Genomic DNA, 25,822 nt, shown 5'->3' with positions numbered 1-25,822 from the left:
GTATGCAATGCATACTAGCTCATTATGTGTTTCTCTTACAGGTTGTAAAAAAAAATAAAAAATTTAACGGAGTTTACAACTTCTTTAATCACAGCCTGTGAGAAGAGAGAAGGGGGTATGGCCGGGCCTCGCTGTCTGTGTCTACAGACACATGCAGTGCGGCTCGGGATTAAACCCTCAGGTGTGACACAATAGGAAGCGCCATCCTATAGTGGTACACAGAAAAGAGGAGGAACCAGGAGCTCTGGTAGGGGCCCAGAGAAGAGGACGATTGACGATGATCTGTGCAAAACCATTACACAGGGCAGGTAAGTATAAAGTATTAACCTACATAATAAGTCAATTTTTTTTTAAATTGTCTTAAATTGTCTTTACAATTACTTTAAAATAACATTCAGGTCTGAGGGAACCTCTAGTAATAATTACTATAGCTACAGCTTATGGCACATTAGTATGATGATCAATGAGAGGAATGTTCATTATGTCTGTATTCAGTTAGACAAATCCACCCCTTACAGATATCTAAAAAGATTGTTGGTGTCAGTGATTACTAATCTAAGAAGGAGAAATTGCTCAATGATTCCCCAATAACCTCTGGAGGAACCCAGGGTAAAAACAACTGCTCTGACCACTAGGCCAGCACGTCACTGCAGTGCTGTAGATTCATATTAGAATGGCAATCTTACTGTGAACAAAATACAAAGTAAAATCGTAAAATCTTATTGCTCTTGCATGCTCTGTTTTTTTTTAAAGGATTTAAAGTCAAAGTTTTTTTTTGGGGGGGGGGGGGGGGTTAACAGCACCTTAAACATTAGTTATGTGTAAAGCTGTGCAACCTATTACGTGTAGGTGGCTACTTCAAATAAGTATCCTCCCTCCTGTGCCTCCTTCATAGCCCCTGCATACTGCCTTGAGCGGCTACCTTCCGGCACTGCATTACCTGCCATGAAAAATTGGCCCTTTTTGCCCTCTTCACAGATCACAGAACTCATATTACTACACTCCTGAAATGCAATTGTATGAATGGTTGGTGTAGTAGTAGAATGACAGGATCTTCCCTGCCCATTCACACAACATGACGCATTGTGGAAATGTAGTAATATGAGTTCTATCAATAATGAAGAGGGCATAAGTGTGTGTGTGTGTGTGCGTGCGTGCGTGCAAGGGTGCCAGCGACACAGCTTTGCTCTGTAGCAGTGGCTGCAGTTAAATCTAAAAGCGCCATAAGACAGTTTCTCAAGGCAGTACCTGGCAGCTCAGAAGCAGCCACCAGCAGAAAATGAAATACACACCACTGCACATACCTAATTAGCTAATGTGAGTGGTGTTGCATCCCCAAAAGAAAAAGAAAACCTAATCTTTAAGGCCCCTTTCTCACAGGCTTTCTGATCCGGTCCGCCTGTCAGTTTTTCAGGCAGACCTGATTGGATGATCCATGCAGCCCTATGGAGCAGCGGATGTCAGTGGAGACACGTCCACTGACAACTGCTGCTTTCCGATCCTGTCTGTGAAATCTGGACGGATGGAAACCTTATTTTCCATCTGTCTGGAGGATCGGATAAGATCGGATAAAAACGGACAGTCGGTCCATTTTCATCTGATCCCCCATAGAGGAGAGCGGGGCTCTGACAGGTCCGTCTCTGCAAGGTAAGAAGAGACGGAGCTGTCATCCGCTTGCTCAGCGGGGATCCACAAATTGATCCCCACTGAGCAAAACGAAGTCCATCGGGGGCACTGCCCATGTGAAAGGGGGCTAACATATGTGTTTAAGATGCCTACCAGCCTTCCTGCTTATTGTCTATTTAAGGCAGCACCTTAAGGTGCATAGTTCAGTTCCTAGTTTGTATTTAGTATGTGGTACAAAAAAGGGTTATGTGGGTATGATCTGTTACCAAGCTCAGAGATGAAAAGGGAACGTTTGTTTTTGTCAATTATATTATTACTAATGATTAAAGTGGTTGTAAAGGCTGAAGGTTTTTTTACCTTCGTGCATTCTATGCACAAAGGTAAAAATCTTTCTGTTCACCTGAGTCCCCACTCGATCCAGTTATGTGCATGGGAGCCTCAGCTGTCTTGAGTCTCTCTCTCCTTATTGGCTGAGATACAGCAGCGGGAGTCATTGGCTCCCACTGCTGTCAATCACAGCCAGGGAGCCAATGAGGAGAGAGTGGGGGGTGGGGCTGAGCCACGGCTCTATGTGTCTTATGAACGCATAGAGTGGGGCTTGGGAGCGAGCATGCACCAGTGCCCAATAGCAAGCAGCTTGCTTGTGGGGGCACTGGTCAAGGGGGAGGAGCCAGGAGCGTCGGTGGAAGAAGAGGATCAGGGCTGCTCTGTGCAAAACCATTGCAAAGAGCAGGCAATAATGACGTGTTTGTATTAAAAAAAAACAACCTTTAATATAATTTTAAAGGGAGAACCCAATAGTTAGAGTGGAGCTCCACCCAAAAGGGGAAGCTCCACTTGTTTGCTCCCTCCCCCCATCCACTGCCACATTTGGCACTTTTTGGGGGAGGAGGGAGGAGCAGGTACCTTGTTTTGACAGGTACCCGCTCCCACTTCCGGGTAAGATCGCCGTAGCGATCTCTGAACATTTCCGGCCACTCCCCCCCCTGCTGCCTTCTAGGGGACACATAGGTCCCAGAAGATGTCAGGACATTCACACAGTCACATTCCTGTATTCTGTTTGCATTTAAATATGAGGCATGCAGCCTAGAAATGCATGGGTTAATGCATGAAACCTATGTGTAGTCTAAGAACTGACACTTACTGTAAAGAAACTATCCCCAGTCTCTGAGTCTAGTGCTTGTGCAAGTGAGAGCTACATAGTAATTAGATCTGGCACAGACACAAAAAGAGAGAGCAATGAAGGGAACAGACATGTTTTATCACATTAGTACTTCCACATCTGTACTGAAACACAAAGGAAATGGCAAGACATGAAATGGATGCTGTGTGACCCAGAACAAGAAGTTGCCTGTCCGTTTAGTGAATAGGGACAAGCTTTCTGAATGAATACATGGACATAGGGAAATGGGAATAACCATGGCACTACAAACTGCAGCCACAAAATGTGAGCCTATTATTACACGGTAAGGCAAACAAGCAACAGAGTGAATATAACTACACTAAAGTTTCATGTACACTGGCAGCTGCTAAACTTGAGTTTAGGAGCTTTTGGCGTTATTTTGCCAAAGCTCCCAAACTCAACTCCATACTTAAATTCCAGGCTTTTAGCAGAATTTGGGAGGTGCCGTGTTTAACCACTTTACCACCGGAGGATTTTGCTGTCTTCCGTCCAGGCCACTTTTTGCGATTCGGCGCTGTGCGACTTCAACTGACAATTGCGCGGTCGTGCGACGCCGTACCCAAACGAAATTTACGTACTTTTTTTCCCACAAACAGAGCTTTCTTTTGGTGGTATTTGATCACCTGTGCGATTTTTACTTTTTGCGCTATAAACAAAAAAAGAGCGTTTATTTTGAAAAAATAACAATATTTTTAACATTTTTTTATATGAAATTCCCCCCAAAAAAGATGTAAAAACCAATTTTTTAAAAAATTTTTGGCCAATTTGTTTTCTGCTACCTATGTTTGGTAAAAAAAATCACAATAAGCGTATTTTGATTGGTTTGCGCAAAAGTTATTGCGTTTACTAACAAAGGGAAAGATTTCTGTCATTTTTGGTGTTTTTTTTTTTAACGCGTAATGGCGGCGATCTGCGATTTTTTTTGTGGGACTGCGACATTGCGGCGGACAGATCGGACCCTTGACTGACATTTTTGACACTTTTGGGGTTACCAGTGACATTACTGCAGTAATCAGTGCTATATATATGCACTGTTACTGTAAAAATGACACTGGCAGGGAAGGGGTTAATTTTATTGGAGAGGGAGGGGTTAATGTATGCCTGGTGCTTACTGACGTGTAGGGGGGGAGGTGACTGAGTGAGTCATGGACAGATCGGATGTCCAGCTATGCTGAACAGTCCGATCTGTCACTCCCTGTCACTATGGAGATCCACACTAGATCCCCGGCGATCGGGGCAGAGCAGCGGCGATCGCCGCTGCTCCTCCCCTGGCCCGACTCCCGCTGTGAATGAAAACAGCGGGAGCGAGCCTCCGACGGCGCGCAAGCGCCGCCCAGAAGGGGGAGTGTCTGACGACGTTAATACTACGTCGTCAGACGATAACGAACCACTTTGCCGCAGTACTATTACCGTACTCGGTCGGCAAGTGGTTAAGTGAGGTTAAACCTCCCTCTCCTGAACATGGAAAAATCGTGTTCAGGATAGGAACATTTTGATCACTGGCTGCGGGAAAACGCAGAAGGAGGCAAAAATGCGGCCACGGTTAGGGTGGGCTAGTGTATATGTAGCCTAATAGTTAAAACAACAAAAACATTTGAAAATACCTTCAAGGGACATTTCTTGTACCCTATAATGCTTCATGATACTTTGGCCACAGTTACGGTAAATAAAAATGTAAGAATAGATACGATGCAGTCAGAATACTAACATTTCTAAGCAGATCAGATTTAATAGTACAATTGTTGCATAAATAATACAGGGCAGACACAATGGGCTACATTACAAAATGAAAGTGAGAAGCATGCTGCTTCCTAGGTGCAATGCAAACAGCCCTGCAGACACTTTATAAGCAGTTAAATGTGAACCTTTTGGCCTGCAATCAAAGCATTGATGTTCAGAATCAGATGCTCAGTGCTTGGCCAACTGATTTCACTGCAGAGAGCTTCAGCTTTTCCCAGTCCTGATAATCTATTGATAACATTATGAACAAAGCACAGGGGAAATGCCGTGTCATTATATCCCATTTATAAGTATAGCCGGAAAAAAAGATTATGAATCCTTTTGCAATTACCTGGGTTTTTGCATGAATCATGCCTAAAATGTGGTCTGATCTTTAGCTATGGCGCAATAAAAGATAAACTAAATCTGTCTATAGAAAGAACATGCAAACAGTTGTACTTTCTAAAGTGTTCACTGAACAAATTTGCTCCTTTCAATATACTATTGAAAGTGCTTTGTTCTATCTGTTCGATAAGTGCAATAGCTGTTGATCCTACCATAAATCTTGTGAGCATTGTTTCCAGCTCCAGTTTCCTCTGTGAACTACAGAACACTTCTCTTCTATGGTATAAAGAAGAGGGGGAGGTGCTTTATAGCCCTTTCCTAGGGTGACTATGCTGCTGCTCTACAGATTTGTAAAGCGCGGCACAAACTGTTGGCGCTATATAGATCCTGTATGACTGGCATCACTAAATGACGGACTGCGGGCCAAAAGCGGACCGCAAAGCAATTCTACCGGGACCACTTAGCAGCCAGGGTATCCTCTCCCGGCTGACAGCTTCCTTCTTCTGCTGCTGCCAGGGCATTCGTCCGCAGCATGCAGAAGGAACGGCATGTCCAGACAGAGGGCGGGACATCCTTTTCAAGTTAACAAGCCAGTGATTTATTGCTAGGATGCGGGGCAGTCCTAGCAGCCAATCCCCTGCCTGTTAATATGAAAAGCATGTCCCGCCCTCTGTAAGGCCATGCCGTGCCTTCTGCCTTCTATCTGCTGTGTAAGGTAGCAGGAGAATTACAGGGACGGAAAAGAGGCTGTAAAGAGGACCAGTATAAAAAAAAAGGGGGGTGGTGGTGCTGTGAAGGGGACATAGATACAAGGAGGGAGGGTTTGTGGAGGAGACTGAGTTGACAGTAAGGGGCTGTAAAGAGGACTGGGGTGCTAGGAGGGGGCTGTGAAGGGGACGGGGATACAAGGAGGGGTGGGATAAAAGTAGGGGGCTGTGAGGGGGCCTGAGATGCAAGTAAGGGGGGGGGGGCTGAAATGCAAGTTAAGGTTGGCTTTAAAAGGGACTGAGGTGTTAAAAGGGGGGCTGTGAAGGGAACTGGGATACAAGGAGGGGGCTGTGAAGGGGACTGAGCTGCAAGTAAGAGGGTGCTGTAAAGGAGAGTGAGGTGCAAGGAAGGGGGGCTATGATATGGACTGGGGTGGTGCAAGGAAGGGGGTCTGTGAAGTGGACTGGGATGCAAGTAGGGGGGGCTGCTAAGAAGAATGAGGTGCAAGGAAGGGGGGCTGATGTAAAGGGAGTAGGTATCTGATGTAAGGTGGGGATGCTGTGATGTGAAGGGGGACAGAGAACATTTAAGTAAAGGAAGCACTGTGATGTAAAGTGGGCCTGTGATGTAAAATGGGTGGACTTGGATGCAACGGGGGGCTGTGATGTAAAGCAGGCACTGTAATGTAAAATGACTGTATTGTAAAGAGGGGCTTTGTTGTAAAGGGGTGCTCTGATGTAAAGGGGGTGCTATATTGTAAAGTGGGGTACGGTGAAGAAAACTGACACTGTAATGTAAATGGGGGCTGTATTGTAAAGGGGGGTTCTGTGATGTAAAGCAGGAGTTTTGCAATGTAAAAGGGGCTCTGTAGTGTAAAGGGAGGGGGGCTTTGGTGTAAAGGGAAGGCCTGATGACACTGATATAAGAAGGGAAACTGTAATTTAATGGGGAGGGGCTGTAATGTGATGAAACTGAGTCATAGCACAAACATGAGACTCGAACCTCTGCTGGATAACAATTTTAATGGCCGGACCTCCGAGAATTTTAATTTAATACCCCTGCTGTATAATAATAATAATAATATAGAGTGAGTGCTGTCACTCTAGGACAGAACTGCGTAAAGTTGGCCATACACTGCAACAGTGTTTTTCAACCTTTTTTCAGCCAAGGCACCCTTTAAAAATTATGGAGAATCTGGAGGCACCCTTTAAAAAATATAGACAGTCTTGAGGCTTACATTCTAAAATGTAAAAACTATTCTGGGAGTTTTACATAATGCAGCAACATCCATCCACACACATAGGACACCCAACGTGATGGGTGAGTAATTCTTCCAAAGCAAATATACTTTTGCACACTAGTACTGACTAGTATTCCAATGTTTCTCTTCTCCCTCAGTTTTTCTCCATCACTCACCCAATATGACCCAACACTGATGGAGAGGGGCAGGGGAGGGACAAACAAGAATGCTGTACAGGCGACTGACATACTCTGTATCAACTGCTGATGCCGTTGGTCATTAGGATGCCGGCAGCTAGAAGCTTGTAATGGTGCACAAAGAAAACCTGTGGCTTTGTGTAATTAAAAAGCAGCCTTCATCCACACGCCGCATTGTATACAAATTTTTGGCAATTTTTAGGCATTTTGCCAAGGCACCCCTTGGTTGAGAAAGGCTGCACTCGAAGAACTTCATAAGAAAATTTTCTTTTTTAAGACGTTCAGGGTGGACATTTTTTTTGCAAAACAAATCTCTAACAGTGAATGAGATTTTTGTTTGTAAAATTACATTCAGTTCTAAATACTGGAGGTGGGCGGCGTAGGAACGATCAGCTGATTACTTGACCACTGTGATTGACTGTCACAGTGGTCACATGATCGGGAGGCAGTCTCGCCAGCTACTGATCATTAGTTCAGTCTCTGTGCAGAAAAAGCACAGTGGGCTTGCTTTCAGTACATCGGCCGACGCATATGTGCACTGTGTGGGCACTGAAGTCTACTCTTTTGCCACCGTGCGTATGTGTTAGACGGACGTAATGGGTTTAAAAGAAAATAAAAAAATGTAAGTACTATAAAAAGACATTCAAATGTACCTGTACTCTGGGAATTTTCATCAGAATGTTTGTACACGTTTGTTCAAAAATCTACTAATGTATAGCCTGATTTACTGGCAAATCACCAAGTGAAAATAAAGGAGAAAAAAGCCTTAATTAAAATTTAAAAAATTAATTAATCTAAAGATTGGTAAGCTGCAATGCATTACATTTTTGTTCTTGGGTTTAGATAAGCTTAAACATGTTCACTCCAGGTAGGAAAACCTATGCGAACCTTTATATTTAGTAATTGGTACCCTCCTTTAGCAGCAATATTTCATTGATCAGACTTCCAGGATGGTCTGCAGGAATTTTAAACTAGTTTTCCTTACAACACAGTTCATTGGTATTCCTAGGGTTCCTTGCATGGACAGTTCTCTTTAGGTCATGTCATACATAGCATCTCAGCTGGGATAAGGTCTGAATTCTTTCTCTGCCATTCTAGAAAATACATTCTCTATTGTTTGAAAGTACTATGTTGTTAGAAAAAAAAAAAAAAAACTTTCACAAGTGCCTGAGCATACTTGCCGCAGCCTCTACAACCTTGTACATTATCGCCAAACTCATTGAAATTCTGATAGGCAAAATTTAGACACTTCCAGGTAGTGTAGCTACTTCTCGCCCCCTACACATTCCTTCTGGCACATCACCATGATGTCTCAATGGTCAACAGATTTGTGCAGGAGGCAGGGAAGAGCTTTGTCACTATCAGAAGGTCTGAGGCTTTGCCCGTGTAATTGGCCAAGAACTTGTTCATAACAGCCGTGTTTTGGAAACTGCCGCAATGTTCTGTTAATTTAGTCCTATGTTCAGGATTGTTGATACAATTTTGCAATCATCAAGCATACTGCAGTGACACCTGCTGCACCGTGTTATTTTTTGTTATTGTTTTTTTATAGCTTTTTTTGTGTGTTTTTGGAACTGAACAATTAATTTGAATGGACCTCCCTCCGCTCATGTACCAAATTTTGGTACAGAGCCAGGCGCGTTGGGCGTTGCGATTTTTGCCATGTGTTTTGGCGCTCGAAAAATCACAAAATCGCTCCACGTTTAAGGAGCAATTCAGAAATAATGGCATCGCAAATGCATCTTGTGTTTTGCCACGATTCTGGAATTGCGTGATTCTGTTCATCGATTCCAGTGCGCTCAGGTGTGAATGGATCCTTAGGGCCCATTTAGAACTTGGCATCCTGGTGATTTGCATTAACTAGCATTTTTTTTACTTGTCAACATGTGTTGCATTTAAGCTAGGTTCACACCAGCCTGCATGGTAAAATGCAGTGTTTTTCCGGGCAGGCTACTGCCAGTGTTGATCTATAAACCAAAATTACACCCCGCGCTATAAGTGTATTAAATCGTGCAAAAAAAGTACAATAAATATATAAATAAACAATGAATAACAGATATATATACACAATTCTTAAAAGAATAAATATATATGTATAAAACGTGTACAAATATAAAATGCAGCTGCTGTGACTCTAAGAAATCTTAGGAGAAAATATAAAACCAAAATTAAACCAGCGCTAGCATATAACCATCAAAATATTCCATGTAAAATTATCAACATAATAATGTGAAATAAATTACTAAATAAATAGTCCTTTTAAAATTGGTGAAATATCCAAATAAAGTGCTCCAGTGCAGAATATTATATATAAAGGTGCTCCAAGGTGATGGTGACCCCTTATGGTTCCCCACTCACCGCAATGTCTGATTAAACCAGCTTGAATATATAAGTTGCACAGAGCCTCCTTTCATGGACTATCACTCGACACTATCTACTGCCAGTGTTGACTTTCTTCAATTTAATTTTTGATGCATTGCACATCTCACCAGCTTTGTGGTGAGAGCAGGGCACATCAAAAACTATTGCTTTCTGCGTGCCGTAGCAGCGACCTGGGTTTTTCCAGTGCAGAATAATACAGGTCACCAGTGGGAACAAGCCCAAAGATAGCACAATCAAATGAATGGGCTGGCAATGCATCTAAATGTAATCTTATACATTTTGTTTTTACCAATGCAGACCACCACAATGCACAGTGCAATTGTGTGCACTGAAATGCTTATACTTTGGAGCTGTGTTGCCCTAAGAAATAGAGGTGCTCTTCACAATGAATTGCACTGCAACTGACTAATGCAGGTAAGTTGTGTAAATATGCACTGTGCGCAAAAACACAAGACACCACAATGGAAAAGTGTGTTTCAGCCCATAGTGATACCAGGTTTTTTAATACCTGTGTCACCTAGGCAGCAACAAACCATGATGTTTCCTCCACGCGGCTTCACAGTTGGGTTAAGCGTTTGGTGTGTGGTGCCTTTGCATTGCCCACTTCTACCAGAGTTCACCCTTTGTGACTTCCATCCACTGAAGAAGTGTGGTGGAAAATCTGGTGCGAACTTGGAGAGTTTTCAGTCAAGAAATTTTGTGTCTTACAATATTTGTTTATCAAAGATAAGATAATGTAAATGTTGCATGTGATGTCTGATAATGTGGCCCTTAAGAGCCCATTCCCATTAGCGCGACTTGTCAGGCGACTTGTCAGCCTGACAAGTCGCGCTCGGTCGCGGTTCATTGATTAGCACAGGACCCGTTCTAATAGGAGCGACACAAGTCGCTCCGACTTAGAAAAAGGGTCCTGTACTACTTTGGGGCGACCTTGGAGCGACTTGCATAGACTTCCATTATGTGAAGTCTCTGAAAGTCGCGCCGAAGTCGCGGTGCACAGCGGTGCACGCGACTTCACAGGTCGCCCCCCAAAGTCGTGTCGCGCTAGAATGGGCTCTTAAAGTAAAACTTTTTTTTCATGTTTGGATAGAGTGGAGAGGGATTAGAACACCTGTCAGTTTGTATTGCTGTCTGTGCCCCCGTTAAGGAGATTCGCCCTTTCCATTTTTCCTGTTTACCATTATCATTGAAAGTGAATGTAAAAGAAAATCCCAAATTTTGGTTTGTCCATAGAAAGGTAGTAGAGGGAAAAACTTCCAATGGGGACACTGGTTCTAGTGACCTGGAGGTCCTTAAGGAATTTCTTTAATTTGCAGTGATTTTCTCTCACTTCTTGCTCAGCTATGAGACATGAATTGAAGGGAAATCTCCCCAATGGGACACAGATGGCGAAAAAAAATCTGACAGGAGTTATAACCCTCCCTTGCTCTATCCAAAATGAGAAAAAAAGTTTTGCCTAAAGTTCTGCTTTAAGTAACTTTACACATCCGCATGAAAAGATTACTGACATATTTCATTATACAACAACAGTATTTTTTTCACAAAAACAGCACATTGTATTATTAGAAAGTCATCCTTGAGCTTCAGTCAAGTGATTTTACCTTGGCTGAGATGATGTAATCAATCTGTCACAGGAAGGAGTCCTCAGTCTCCTCTCCCCAAGTGATGTGATTGCAGCATTGTAACTTTGCAGCATGTCACAAGGGTGAGAAGCTGCAACTGGGGGCTTTGCTTTAAAGCCCAACCCCAGGAAACTTTAAATGTATCCTCTACAGTGGGGCTGCGCTCACGCTTCAAGGCTTAATTTAGGTCTAGGGGACTTGGTAAAGTAGATTTACTTTCCTGATCCTCTGTGCTGCTAAGCCAGTCCCGGCAGGGTCTTCTCTCTTACACTCCAGAGGTCTAAGGTCCTGACGTCATCAAGACCAGCATAGGGTCCATAAACCTGCATTGGATGTGATGACAGCGAGGGATAGTCCAACGCCTAAGCATGGGGGAGTGCCATCTGCCAGGGTGCAGAGGATCAAGTAAGTAGAAGTGCTTCTCCTCTACCCCAGACTAAACGAGCACTTAAACCCCACTACGATTGATGATTTTCACATTTTCCGTAGGTGGGCTTTAGGTAAAACTGTCTTTAATTATTATTATTGTTTAAAAGATAGATAGATAGATAGATAGATAGATAGATAGATACAACTTTATTGTCATTGCATAGTACAGGTACACAGCAACGAAATGCCGTTTAGCATCTACCAGAAATGCAAAATGTAGCAGTCGTACAAGAGTGCAGATAACCATCTAGCATATTTACAAATTAAAAAATATATATACACATCATATACACACATATATACATATACATACATACATATACATATATATATATATATACACATACACATATACACATACACATACGCATACACTACATACACAGATGAGTGTGAAATGTTGGGCAGAATGTACCGAAATGATAAAGATACATACAAATATAAATAGTGCAGATGTACTGAGAAGTGAAAAGATATACTATGTAGTATGTACACGTATAGTACAGAGGGCATACACAGTCTTTGTATGATCAGATGGCATTTTAAGTGCCATTCGTGCAAATACTAGGAAATTCCTAAAGCATGACTTACATTTTCTTTTATTTGTATGCATTGTTGTAAAATTTACATTTAACCGTGGCAACACTTGACCTTACTGCCAAAGTTTCATCTAAATTGCATAATTGCTTTTTGGCCGTTATGATTATATTGTTAATTTAGAATTTTATGTGAAGTTTGTTACAAAGCATTGTGAAAGCCAGGAAAAAACAACAAGCATAATAAATACCAATTTAAAGATCAACAGGTTGCCCAATTCAGTGATGAAATTTGATATTTAGTCATTCCCCAGGTACAGACAACCACATGTATGAACTGGCTTGCTAATTCTTCTGCTTTGACTGTCTATCACATTTTTAAATGTCCTAAATAGGAACATTCAATGCTGCTTGCAGCTACCAATCATAGTGAGACTTTAGGGTCTCACTGACATATCAAAGGCTGGATGTCATTCTTAGCTGTAGGCAACATAGAAGGTTCTTTCAGAAGGGCAAATGTTTTGCAGACCTTTGTTCAAGACCTAGAAAAGTACCCTTTTCAGCCAACCCCTGTGCACTAATTATATTATTATGTAGTTCATGAGAACAGCGGAGGAGAGACGGAGTACATAAGAAAAAGTAAGAACCAAGGGGGAGGACTAACAGAAAAAGGAATGACAGGAGTAGTTAAGAACACGATGCGTTCCGGCAAACGCTGAAGAGTGTAAACTTTGAAAACTCTACAAGTGCGGGGCAACCGAGTTTAGCCAGGAGGTGACTGGCCAAATAACCAATAGCTCGAATGGCTGGTCAGTGTCATGCATGGACCTGTGAACCAGAGTCCCAGGGCGTACTGGGGTGGGAAGCTGCAGTCTGGTTGTGGCCTAAGTAGGAATGTTGCGTTCTCTAGTAGGTGACGTATGGATGGCCTGCTAACGCCTGCACTGTTAGCAAGCAACTGTTTAGCAACCGCGTCTGCGTAGTATGAAGGTAATGTCTTTCAGAAAATAGGTAAGAAAGAAAATGTGACAGCAGCTAAGCACCAGACTGACAGCCCAATGTGAGTTATCGAGATGAATAAAGGGTGCTGCAGGTTGATGTGGGAGAGTATCCCGTGTTCTACCCACCTGACTCATGCCCTGATAGAATAGAGGTCCTGGTTGTGGCCGAGACTAATCTGGCAACCGGGAACCTGAAAAAGGTAACATGGAGGTCCAGGTTCAACCTGGTGTGAAGGAGAGCCCTAAGTCTGCCCCCTCCCCCTAAACCGTGAAAAAACACCCCCTGGGTAAAATCATGTGAAGCCCTGCATGTGTGTATGTATGTCATATTACCTGCAAGAAAAACGTCCAACCTTATGCAGGATGGAACAACCTGACTTCACTGACCTATAGAGAAACACAGACAAGAAAACGTGAGTGGCCGGGTTGAGTGCCACTGGAGACATGCTTGCAACGGGTGTTGCAAGAAAGTAGCCTCAAAGGGAGGCAAAAACAAGCAGTAGAGAAAAGTGGAAGATGTATGGGGATAACCAAGGCCATGCCGACCGAGTGACATAAATAAATTAGCTCACTCTGAAAGAGGCCTGCTGAAGCATGTCGGCGTTTGCGACCTAAGAAGTCGCATGAGTTGTAAGTGTGAACGGGCAAATGAGTGGCGACTGAGAGCTTGTGTCAGGAACCTCAAGGAGGAGGCCGTGCTGCAGAAGCTTGTGGTGCCTGAAAATGGGTAACGAGTAGTATGAGTGGTGACTGAGAGCTTGTGGCAAAGAGCCTCGAGAAGGAGGCCTTGTAGCAGAAGCTTGTGGTGCCTGTACATGAGTAATGAGTAGTATGAGTTGTAACTGAGAGCTTGTGGCGGGAACCTCGTGGGGGAGGTCATTTTGCAGAAGCTCAAAGTGCCTGTACATGGATAATGAGTAGTATGAGTGACGAGAGCTTGTGGCAAAGAACCTCCAGAAGGAGGCCGTGTAGCAGAAGCTCATGGTGCCTGTAAACAGATAATGAGTGGTATGAGCAGTAACTGAGAGCTTGTGGCAGGAACCTCATGGGGGAGGCCGTGTTTGCGGAAGCACGGTGCCTGTTGGAAAAATGTATTAAGTTTATATATATATATATATATATATATATATATATATATATATATATATATATATATAATTATATTTTTTTGTAGAAAGCACGTTCTACCTAGTGCAGGATGGAACAACCTGAACACGACTGACCTAAGGATGAATGAAACGACAGACAAGAAAACTTGAGTAGCCGAATTGTGTGCCACTGGAGACAATGAGTGCTCTGATCATGCGCAACGATTGCAAGAAAGTAGCCTCAACAAGGAGACGAAAACAAGGACAAATCATGCCGACTCTGGCTGGAGTTATGAAGCTAGAGTATCGTATGTTTTTGAGTAAGTGCAACCGTATGAATGGTCTGAGTAACGACTGGTTGCTTGTGGAAGGAGCCTCGCGAGACAGACCAAGCTGCAGGAAGCTTTCATGTGTGTGACAAATGGAATCGACTTGTGTCGGGCCAAGGATATGAAACACTATATCGCCAACGTGACCAGGATGTAAATCGGGCCATCGTAGAGTGTTAGGGTGCCACCCCTCCTCCAAAACAGAACACATAACAACCACCCAGCCCCCCAGGCTAATCAAAGTGCAGACAAGGCATGAGGTGGGTCTAATTACCACTTCAATCAGCCACAGAATCCGTACAAACAATACATACTAATCTCCAAATGGATGAGGCGGCAACCCCATAGACAGTGAATCCTATAACCAGTGAAGCCTGTGTCGAGAGATATCGGACAATGACCGACAGCAACTCGGAGGCTTGGATCTACGAACGAATCGTATGTTTGTGGATAGGATGAATAGCTAGGCAGAGGGAACCTATGAATCTACTACGCCTGTGCGGAATGATGTCGGGACACGGCCGTCAACAACTCGGAGGCAACTAAGTACGAAAGGGATGCGGGATAGGAAACATAACAAATCGGAACATTGCATATGAAACGAAAAATTTTGGAAACCTCCTGAAAATAAGGGAGGTGCAAAAAGGCATGGAAAGCCACCACCTGAAATCTATCAGTAATTAGAAAGCAATCCTGCCCATTGTCAGTGCAAATTAATATCAGCTGGTTCAGTCTCATCTGATGGCCTATAAAAAAGGTGTCTCATTACCAAGGTGTCACACAAGAAACATCTCATGATGAGTAAAAGTAAAGAAGAGCTCTTTCAAGATCTTTGCAACCTTATTGTTGCAAAATATACTGAAGGCATTGATTACAGAAGGATTTCTAAACTTCTGAATGTTCCAGGGAGCACTGTTGGGGCCATAATCCAGAAGTGGGAAGAACATAATTTCACCATTATCCGGCCACCACCAGGCACTCCTGGCAAGATTTCGGACAAAGGATTGAAAAGAATTATCAGAAGAGTTGTCCAAGGACCATTTGTGGAGAATTTAAGAAAGACATGGAAATAGCATGTACAATTTTTTTTAAAGAAAACAAAAAGTAATGCACTCAACCGCCACCGCCATGGCCTGTATGCACGTTCACCACCTAAGACTCCATTGCTGACGAAAAAGCATGTTGAAGCTAGTTTAAAGTTTGCTGCACAATATTTAGATAAGCCTGTGAAGTACTGGGAGAATATAGTCTGGTCAGATGAACAAAATGTAACTCTTTGGATGCCATAATACACACCACGTTTGGAGGTCAAATGGCACTGCACATCACCCCAAAACACCATACCAACAGTAAAGTTCTGTGGTGGGAACATCATGGTGTGAGGCTGTTTTTCAGCATACGGTACTGGCAAACTTCAAACCGTTGAAGGATGGATGAATGGAAAAATGTACCAAGACATTCTTTTTAAAAATCTACCAAGATGATTAAGATGAAATGAGTGTATACATTTCAGCAAGACAATGATCCCAAACACAAGGAAACTCTCAATTGGTTTCACAGAAATAAAATATAGCTGCTAGCTTGGCCCAGCCAATCAACTGACTTGAATCCAACAGAAAATCTTTGGAAAGAATTGAAGATCTGAGTTCATAGAAGAGGTCCATGGAAACTTCAAGAATTGAAGACTGTGTGGAAGAATGGGCCAAAATCACACCTGAGCAATGCATGTGACAAGTTCGCCATACAGGAGGCATCGTGAAGCTGTCATTACCAACAAAAGATTTTGTACAAAGTATTAAATACATTTTAGTTAGTGTGTTCAATACTTTTTACCTGCATTATTCCATTTTATTACACATGACTTAACATTTCTAAACTTATTAGTTTTGGTTTCTTTGTATATATGGATTGCATGGGTTGATATACTTACGTTATCCACTGTATATACAGTATACACACACACACACACATATATATATATATATATATATATACACAGTATCTCAGAAAAGTGAGTACACCCCTCACATTTTTGTAAATATTTTATTATATCTTTTCATGTGACAACACGGAAGAAATTACACTTTGCTAAAATGTAAAGTAGTGAGTGTACAGCTTGTAAATTTGCTGTCCCCTCAAAATAACTCAACACACAGCCATTAATGTCTAAACCGCTGGCAAAAAAAGTGAGTACACCCAGTGACAATGTCCAAATTGGGCCCAATTAGCCATTTTCCCTCCCCGGTGTCATGTGACTCGTTAGTGTTACAAGGTCTCAGATGTGAATGGGGAGCAGGTGTGTTAATTTGAAAACATGTTAAACATGGTCAACCAAAGAAGTTGAGTGCACGTGCTCAGCGTCATAGCCAGAGGTTGTCTTTAGGAAATAGACGTATGAGTGCTGCCAGCATTGCTGCAGAGGTTGAAGGGGTGGGGGGTCAGCCTGTCAGTGCTCAGACCATACGCCGCACACTGCATCAAATTGGACTGCATAGCTATCGTCCCAGAAGGAAGCCTCTTCTAAAGATAATGCACAAGAAAGCCTGCAAACAGTTCTCTGAAAACAAGCAAACTAAGGGCATGGATTACTGTAACCATGTCCTGTGGTCTGATAAAACCAAAATAAACTTATTTGGTTCAGATGGTGTAAAGGGTGTGTGGCGGCAAACAGGTGAGGAGTACAAAGACAAGTGTGTCTTGCCTACAGTCAAGCATGGTGGTGGGAGTGTCATGGTTTGGGGCTGCATGAGAGCTGCCCGCACTGGGGTGCTACAGTTAACTGAAGGAACCATGAATTCTAACATGTAATGTGATATACTGAAGCAGAGCATGATCCCCCTCCCTTCAGATACTGGGCCATAGGGCAGTATTCCAACATGATAATGACCCCAAACACACCTCCAAGATGACCACAGCCTTGCTAAAGAAGCTGAGGGTAAAGGCGATGGACTGGCCAAGCATGTCTCTAGACCTAAACCCTATTGAGCATCTGTGGGGCATCCTCAAACTGAAGATGGAGGAGCGCAAGGTCTCTAACATCCACCAGTTCCATGATGTCATCGTGGAGGAGTGGAAGAGGACTCCAGTGGCAACCTGTAAGCTCTGGAGAACTCCATGCCTAAGAGTGTTAAGGCAGTGATGGAAAATAATGGTGGCCACACAAAATATTGACACTTTGGGCCCAATTTGGACATTTTCACTTAGGGGTGTACTCACTTTTGTTGCCAGCGGTTTAGACATTAATGGCTGTGTGCAGAGTTATTTTGAGGGGACAGCAAATTTACACTGTTATACAAGCTGTACGCTTACTACTTTACATTGTAGCAAAGTGTCATTCCTTTAGTGTTGTCACATGAAAAGATATAATAAAATATTTACAAAAATGTGAGGGGTGTACTCACTTTTATGAGATACTGTGTGTAAATATATATATATATATATATATATATATATATATATATATATATATAATTATATGTCTGAGAAACAGCTGATCAGTGATACACACAATTATCTCTTGATGTGTAAAATGCTAAAGACCACAAAAAAGGCTGGCACAGTAGAAAGCCCCAATCACTGGCTGTTCTAGTTAGAGAGGTAAAATGTAAGTGGATGTCACCACTGCAGGCCTTAGAAAGTTGTTTGTAGTATTTCACTTATTTCTTGCAATGTAAATGTACCTATAGCCTGCTTTTCATTACATGGTGGTACTTAAATCATTTTTATTTACTTTATTGCAATATCTAGATTACTGTTACCTTGATGAGTCGTTCACAAGGACACTGACTGGCCACGACAAACAGATTTTGAGTGGTTTGGTCTTCCAATGCCCAATCATGTACTCTAAAAAGAAAAAAAGGATTTGATATAGTTACACTTGCATCATCTTCATTTTAGCATTGCCATCATCATTATCATTTTTAGTCTGTTGATCAAACTGAAGGTATGGAAGCAGCAAACTTCCTTTCACCGAAAGTCTAACTACAACTATTCCTAAAGTGTTTGTAAAGGCTAAAGATTTTACAATGCACAAAGGTAAAAAACCTCCTTTGTCTGGCAGTCCCCCCCCAGCCCCCCTCTAATACTTACCTGAGCCCGATCTTCCTCTAGACTCTCCCTCCTTATTGGCTAAGACAGCAGTGGAAGCCATTGGCTGTCAATCGCAACCAGTGAGCCAATAAGGAGAGAGGGGGGCGGAGTTGAGCCTCGGCTCTGTATGTGAATGGACATGCAAGCCTGCTTGGGTGCCCCCATTGCAGGCTGCTTGCTCTGAGGGCACTTGGCAGGAGGGAGGGGCCAGGAGCGCTAGCGGGGGACCCCAGAAGAGGAGGATCGGGGCTGCTCTGTGCAAAACCATGCACAGAGCAGGTAAGTATAATATGTTTGTTATTTTTTTTAAATTACTTTAATATCAATTTCTGTTCTCTCCCCCTCTTCCTACCTATCCTACCTACCTGTATAAAAAAAATCTGTGTACTTACCTATTTTTTATCCACTCCAGTCATATGATCCTGCTCCAGCTCCCCTGTGTTAGTGAGCAGCTGCTGCAGGTGAGAGGAGGGAGCGCTGACAATGGGAGACATGGGAGCCCATGAGTGACACTACAGCCCATGGAATTCACTATCATTGTTGAGCGCTCCCTTACACCGAGCTGCAGGATCAGGTGACTGGACTTGTGTAGGTATACAATTTTTTTTTACAGGTTAGTCAGGATAGGTAGGAGGAACCATTTTTCAGAACATTTATAGTTAGGCTTTTCTTCCACTGTATCCATGTATTTTTTTTTTTTTTAGAAAATCTTAGGCGGTGCCTTGAATAAATGTGTACCTGCAGTGGAATCTCTTTTCAGTCCCATTGAAGACTCCCAGAGGCACTAATGTAGCCACCTTAGCTAGCATCTCTAGCTACAGAGCTATGTAGGCAGCTATGTTATTATTGCTTTAAGATGGAATTCCAGACAAATGGCTAAATACACAAATAAAATACATACAAAGGAGCTGTTTTACTGAGATTTACATAGCTTTACCAGTTTAGTAAAACACCTACATGATATAAAGAATCTTTGCCTTTTATCCTCTCTGCAGAAATACCACCTACTTTGGATATGTTCCAAGGCAAGTGGATGTGGGGGGTTTGTTTTCTATCCTGTTCTTTATGGGGGACAGCCATTACCGACTTTTTCTAAATGGTACATTTTGTAAGTACTTCAATGTTTCTTTTGGATATTTGTAATATATATGTAATCTGCTGTTTCCTGAGATACTTGATTTATTGCTTGTTGTTTGGTATATATGTCTATTTACTCTCATCTATCTTAGATCTGTGTAAAGCCCACTAATTGCCATTTTCTAAAGATACACATCTCCATTTAGGCTGGCCAAACATTAGTCCTGAGAAATCAGAAGGAGTCTGAGATAGTCATCGACATGGGTTGCTTTAAATAGTTATATACTATGATGAGGAACCATTTGCAATCTCACTCATGCCATTTTGGCTAATATCCATATCCCATGGACACAAAGGGAAGACAATTAACTAACTATCAATCTTTAGCAGAATTCAGCACGCTTTCCTGTGTACAGTATGTGGTTTTCCCAAGCCTTCAACATGGCATTTTAATTCATTCTGGGTATTCATCTACAGCTTAATCAAAAATGATAAAAAATGATAATACCCAAAGGTATTACAGTGAAACACGGGGAAGCCTATGGAGGAGCCAATTCGATGAACATACTGATGGCACCTAATAAATGGAGCCCAATTTAAAATGGATAGCCCTGCCCTTGTGCCTATGTACATAAATAAAAAGTACTTATTTTCAATAATAGTATCAATAAGCATTGGAGGAGTGTCTCCAGATGCAGCTGCTTTCATACAGCTCAGGTGATGAGCCAGAGTTATTGGTGCAACCTCACATAGTCTTGCACAGAAATTCATAGGGAATATTGCCACTGGATAGGTTGTAAAACCATGTACACTTTCCCCCACAGGTAAGCTGCACCTCTAACTCCTTCAAAGTCTATACAGGAATACCTGCACAATCTGTGTGTTTGTGTTCCTTGCACTAGAGCAAGGGTCCAAATATTTTAGTACAAGTGCATCAAGGTCCCCATCTGAGTCCCCCTTACATTAGAGTAGCCCTTACATTAGAGTCTGCTGTTACATAGGGTGGGTTAAAGCTGAGACCATAGTCAGCCTCTACTGACCTTAAGCCAGCCATAGACAATTCCAATCTCAACTGGTTCAGCAGAAACACAGTCTGTGTTGATCCATGGTTGCAGAAAAGGAATTCACTCAATCTATGGCCGGCCTTAATCCTCAATCTGTACGCATTAAGGATATACCACTGACCTTAGCTGAGGGCAGGATAAAATCTTGCAGTGTGCTGGATTTGCCCTGCAGGCCATAGTTTGGAGCATAAAAGAAAGGAAAAGGAGGCGCAAACACCTAGTGCATTACCCGTGGTACTGTATAAAATGTTTTAATAAAATGCTGAATGCATACTCACAAACATGAAGAATTAACCACTTTACCACTGAGTATTGGAATAGTACTGCGGCAAAGTGGCACGATCCCGTCTGACGAAGTAGACCTACGTCGCCAGACTCCTCCTCTGTAGGCGGCGCTCCCGCTGTTTTCATTCACAGCGGGAGTCGGGCCAGGGGAGAAGCAGCGGCGATCGCCGCTGCTCTGCCCCGATCGTCGGGGATCTAGTGTGGAGATTCGCCCGCCTGTGTAAACACAAGCGGGCGGATCTCCTCAGTGACAGGGAGTGACAGATCGGAGTGTTCAGCATAGCTGGACATCCGATCTGTCCCTGTCTCACACAGTCACCTCCCCCCCCACACGTCAGTAAGCACCAGGCATACATTAACCCCTCCCTCTCCAATAAAATTAACCCCTTCCCTGCCAGTGTCATTTTTACAGTAACAGTGCATATTTATAGCACTGATTACTGCAGTAATGTCACTGGTACCCCCAAAAGTGTCAAAAATGTCAGTCAAGGGTTCGATCTGTCCACCGCAATGTCGCAGTCCCGCAAAAAAAATCGCAGATCGCCGCCATTAAAAAAAAAAACACCAAAAATGACATAAATCTTTCCCTTTGTTAATAAACGCAATAACTTTTGCGCAAACCAATCAAAATACGCTTATTGCGATTTTTTTTACCAAACATGGGTAGCAGAAAACAAGTTGGCCAAAAATTAAAAAAAAAATTGTTTTTTACATCTTTTTTGGGGGGAATTTCATATAAAAAATGTTAAAAATATTGTTATTTTTTCAAAATAAACGCTCTTTTTTTGTTTATAGCGCAAAAAGTAAAAATCGCACAGGTGATCAAATACCACCAAAAGAAAGCTCTGTTTGTGGGAAAAAAAGGACGTCAAATTCGTTTGGGTACGGCGTCGCACGACCGCGCAATTGTCAGTTAAAGTCGCACAGTGCCGAATCGCAAAAAGTGGCCCAGACGTAAGACAGCAAAATGCTCTAGTGGTAAAGTGGTTAAAATCTTATTGCAAATTCCCATCACACGTGTGTTGGAACATGTCCTGGAAAATGCGACCGCTTACGTGTTTCCGGAGTCAAGCTCCCTTCTTCAGAGCTGGTCATGACATAGCAGATTGAAATATATATATAGAGAGTAGCTCAATGTTCCTCCACCTTTCCAGGACATGTTCCAACACACGTGTGATGGGAATTTGCAATACGATTTCAATTCTTCATGTTTGTGAGTATGCATTCAGCATTTTATTAAAATATTTTATACAGTACCACGGGTAATGCACTAGGTGTTTGCGCCTCCTTTTCCTTTCTTTTATGCACCCGTTTTGGAGTTCCCGGCCTATGGAGGGGAGCACGTCAGTCTTCCCCTTTGGAGTGAGCGCTTAGCTGAAATATTTGTCCATAGTTTGGAGACCATGCACTGGAGGGTGGGCTTCAGACAATTGTAGAACCTCTGCTATTTAGGCAGTGTTTTATGGTCAGATGATAGACGAGTATTCTTATCAGTATGCAGTAAATATATTCAAATAAAATGCCCTGCATAAGTTCATAAGCCAGGCTACAAAAATGTTTGCATATCTACCCATTAATTGCTCTACTGAGACAAATTACATTGTTGTTCATTTGCAATTTCAATGAATCCGTATTTTGGCAACAGGAATTTATTTCAGTTTTACTTTTCTCTTTATGCAGTCCCGGTCATGCCTTTTGACACACATCTGTAGTCTATGTTTTTATTAAAAAATGAAACTAATTACAAGTTATTGCAGGTTAAATCATCCAAATCTGAATGTGGTCTTAGTAAGCATTTATTCCACTTTCTTCAGATGCTATTAGAGCTCTGCTCTAAGAGCAACAGCTAACTTATCCAAGAAATGGGTAGAGCGAGAAGGTGTCATAAAATCCATTTTTCAACTTTCTCTCTTATTTTAGTCCAGAGGCTGCTAGTTTGACAGTTTGACAAGTTTTTTTTTGGAATTTAATATTAACATTGATTAAAGGTAATTTGAAGCTGATCATTATAAAACAATATGTTTTGGACTGTTACAATATGTAAATGTAGGCATTTTTTTACACATATCCACTGTTAAAAAGGAGTATGTATTTGTGGGACCATGCTATAAATATGTGAAAATATATTGATATAAAAATCTTTGAACCTACTGAGAGCTGCCTAATTCCTAAATGTGCAAATAAGCTCCTCTGTAAGACTGGCAACCACAATAATTCCTTCAGGAAAGGAAAAAGAAATGTGTTGAGTACATTCTGGCACCCCCATCATGCCTGTTACAAGGTCTTTCACTTACCATATGCACAACACTATTTAGTTCCTGTTCTTTTAGTCACACTGGAAAGGCAAAGGATGCCATCTTTCCCCCCTTTTTTTGTGTCTTCTTTATTTAACTAACTGCCGGAGCCATGCTGACCCCCCAAAATAGTAAGTGGCTTTAAAAATCTCAAGTATTTATTGCCTCCCACTTGACTTACGCTTCTTCTCTTTATTCTTTTTTTCCTGTAAAAATTATCAGTTATTTATTAAAGGTCGTTAATTTAGCTATGAAATGCAAAAAGCTGTGAAAAAAGCCGTATGGTTCAAGCGTTATAGTTGTACGTTTGATGTTTAAAGTTGTGCATAATGTGTCACACCTCTCTCCTCCCCAGAAGACCTATGTGTTGTCCCTTAGGCCCTTCTGTGTAAAAAGTGTGATAACCAGGGAATTTCTTTCAGCCCACAACAACTAATCAGAAATGTTGTTTTATAGTCAATGGGGTACTGAAAAAACGATAGATGAATCCTGTTTCACTGCTAGCTCCAAAACACAAGCACTAAAGCAAGGTTCTACTACTTCTGAATTCAAAGTTACAATTTACAGTCCTGTATCTAGACTGCTGTATCTAAAATCAAGGAACGGAAGTGACTTAAAGTGGAGTTCCAGCCTATTTTGCAACTTTATTGATTCCTGGAGTGCTCTCTATGCTGATCAACAATTGGGCATTTTCTAATTTTTTTGGGGGTCCCTTATCTTATTTTCAGGACATTTTTGATTGTACTTCCTCCTTCTCCCCCCTCTGTGGCCACGGCCACCGACATCACTTCCGCCTTTGCATTGCATCCTGGGAGCTGTTTGTCATCACTCCCAGGAGGCTGGAATCAGGAAGAACTCCCAGAACACTCCCTGGAATCAGGAAGAAGGACACAGCAGAGTACACTGTGGCTTCAGATGCCCACATCCAAGATGGCCGAGCCCAGACAGCGTTTTTAAAAGTAAGATTTTGACTAAAATCCAATACTGTATACCTTGTAAGTATGAGAATAGCGGTTCTGTAAAGGGCGATGGATTAGTATTATAGGGGTATTTTTAGTTAAAAAAAGTATTTGAGGCCGGAACTCTGCTTTAAGCACCATTACAGTCTTAAATAGAAGAGGACCATGTAGTAATTAATTATGTCTCATAGAAAAATCTTGAAGTGCGAATGTGAAAAAAAAAAGTGAAAAGCTTAACTTCACAGTTTGATATTTTGCACAGTATGCAAAACTGCACATACCTTGCTAACAGTTTTGTTAAATTGGAGAGCAGCAATGTGCAATTTCCTGAGGTAAAATCATGCAAACAGCCCTACAATGCTGATTTAGTTCTTTAAAAATAGACCCATTACTGTTTTCATAGAGCGAGGGCTATTTTTCTCCAAAACTAAATGAGAGTTTATAATAAGACAGCTTCAAAAAAAAAAAAAATCCCTTCTCTGAATTTTTCTTTTAATGTGAAATTATTCAGCAGTTGGACATAAAATTCTACTTCCAGTACAGGGAAGGATTTGAATTGTAAATGCAACTTTATTTAGTGTTTACATTGGCAAACAGCTATACATCCATGCATGTCTCTGCTCTTCATCGATTACCATGCTAGCTCTTTAGTAATTTGCTACGTTTTCCGGGATGTCACAAATCAGTGTACATTATGGTCACAGGTCCAAGCTGGCTACAATATGAAATGGTCAATATGATTGAATACTTCAAGACATCCTGGAGAAATGTATTCCTGATATGTATCTCAACAGAATTACGAGGAAATCTTCCTTGACCTTTTTTCGTGGCAGAGGCTGATGATTAAACAGCGATGTACAAAGCACCAGCAGTCATAACACAGTATATTAACATATTTTAGGAGGATAACCATTCAAAATGTCATTAACCTTCAACTAGACCTCTAACATTACTCACCTTCACATTCTCAGCAGTAAACTATAATTCTGCTCAGGCACTTCATACATAAAACAGGATACTGAAAGAAGTGCTTTGTTTAGTCTTTGGCTGTCATGTTTCCTTTACATCTTTTTAAGGAACGGCAACAACTGGTTTGTACAGCGAGCAATGTGAATCATAAAGATAGAGAACGAAGGGCGAATGTGAATGCTTAATGTGGCAGGGAAGAGTTAAAATATATTCACATTCTTTATAAAGCTATACTGTGCACATCTCATCTGGCAGGGAAGGTGTTACATCTTTGTGCAGCCTATAAAGGATGGAAAGGCTGATAGAGAAGGATCTTGCTGGAGAAGGAAAGGTGCAGTTTGCTGGAGAAGCTAGGAATGGAGAAAAGGATAAAAGAGACAGACAGGAGAAGGGGCGGAAAGACGGAAGGAGGATTCTCATTGGGAGGAGGGTTTTTGGGTTTTGTTTTTGCACAGATAATAGGAATCAACGAAGCGCTGAGAGCATCCAGCCATCCGCTTGGGCTGTCCTGTTAAATACAGAGCACTGGGGAGATGGGGAAGAGTAGGGAGGGGGGTGGGGGGGGGGAGCTGAAGGAAAACGGCACAGACTAAAAGATAGCAAAGACGGGGAAGCGAAGAGATACAGTATAAGGAAGGGGAAACTGACGCAGGAAGGAGGAATAGAAAGGGAGTAATGAG

At 42.1% G+C, this 25,822-nt stretch overlaps 1 protein-coding gene across 2 annotated transcripts in view; it reads right to left on the bottom strand.

Moving 5' to 3' along the window:
* Positions 1-25,822, bottom strand: part of LINGO1 (leucine rich repeat and Ig domain containing 1) — a 589,917-nt gene that overhangs the window by 155,122 nt on the left and 408,973 nt on the right. For both annotated transcript variants that reach the window (XM_082254206.1, XM_082254207.1), the window contains exon 3: positions 18,164-18,248. The gene's annotated coding sequence lies outside the window, so the exon portion shown is untranslated. The remainder of the gene's footprint in view (positions 1-18,163; positions 18,249-25,822) is intronic.

This window comes from Pelophylax lessonae (genome assembly GCF_965119305.1).
Source record: "Pelophylax lessonae genome assembly, chromosome: 4".
Taxonomy (NCBI): Eukaryota; Metazoa; Chordata; class Amphibia; order Anura; family Ranidae; genus Pelophylax; species Pelophylax lessonae.
Note: the sequence above shows the minus strand (reverse complement) of the source record. Positions and strands in the feature narration are given on the sequence as shown.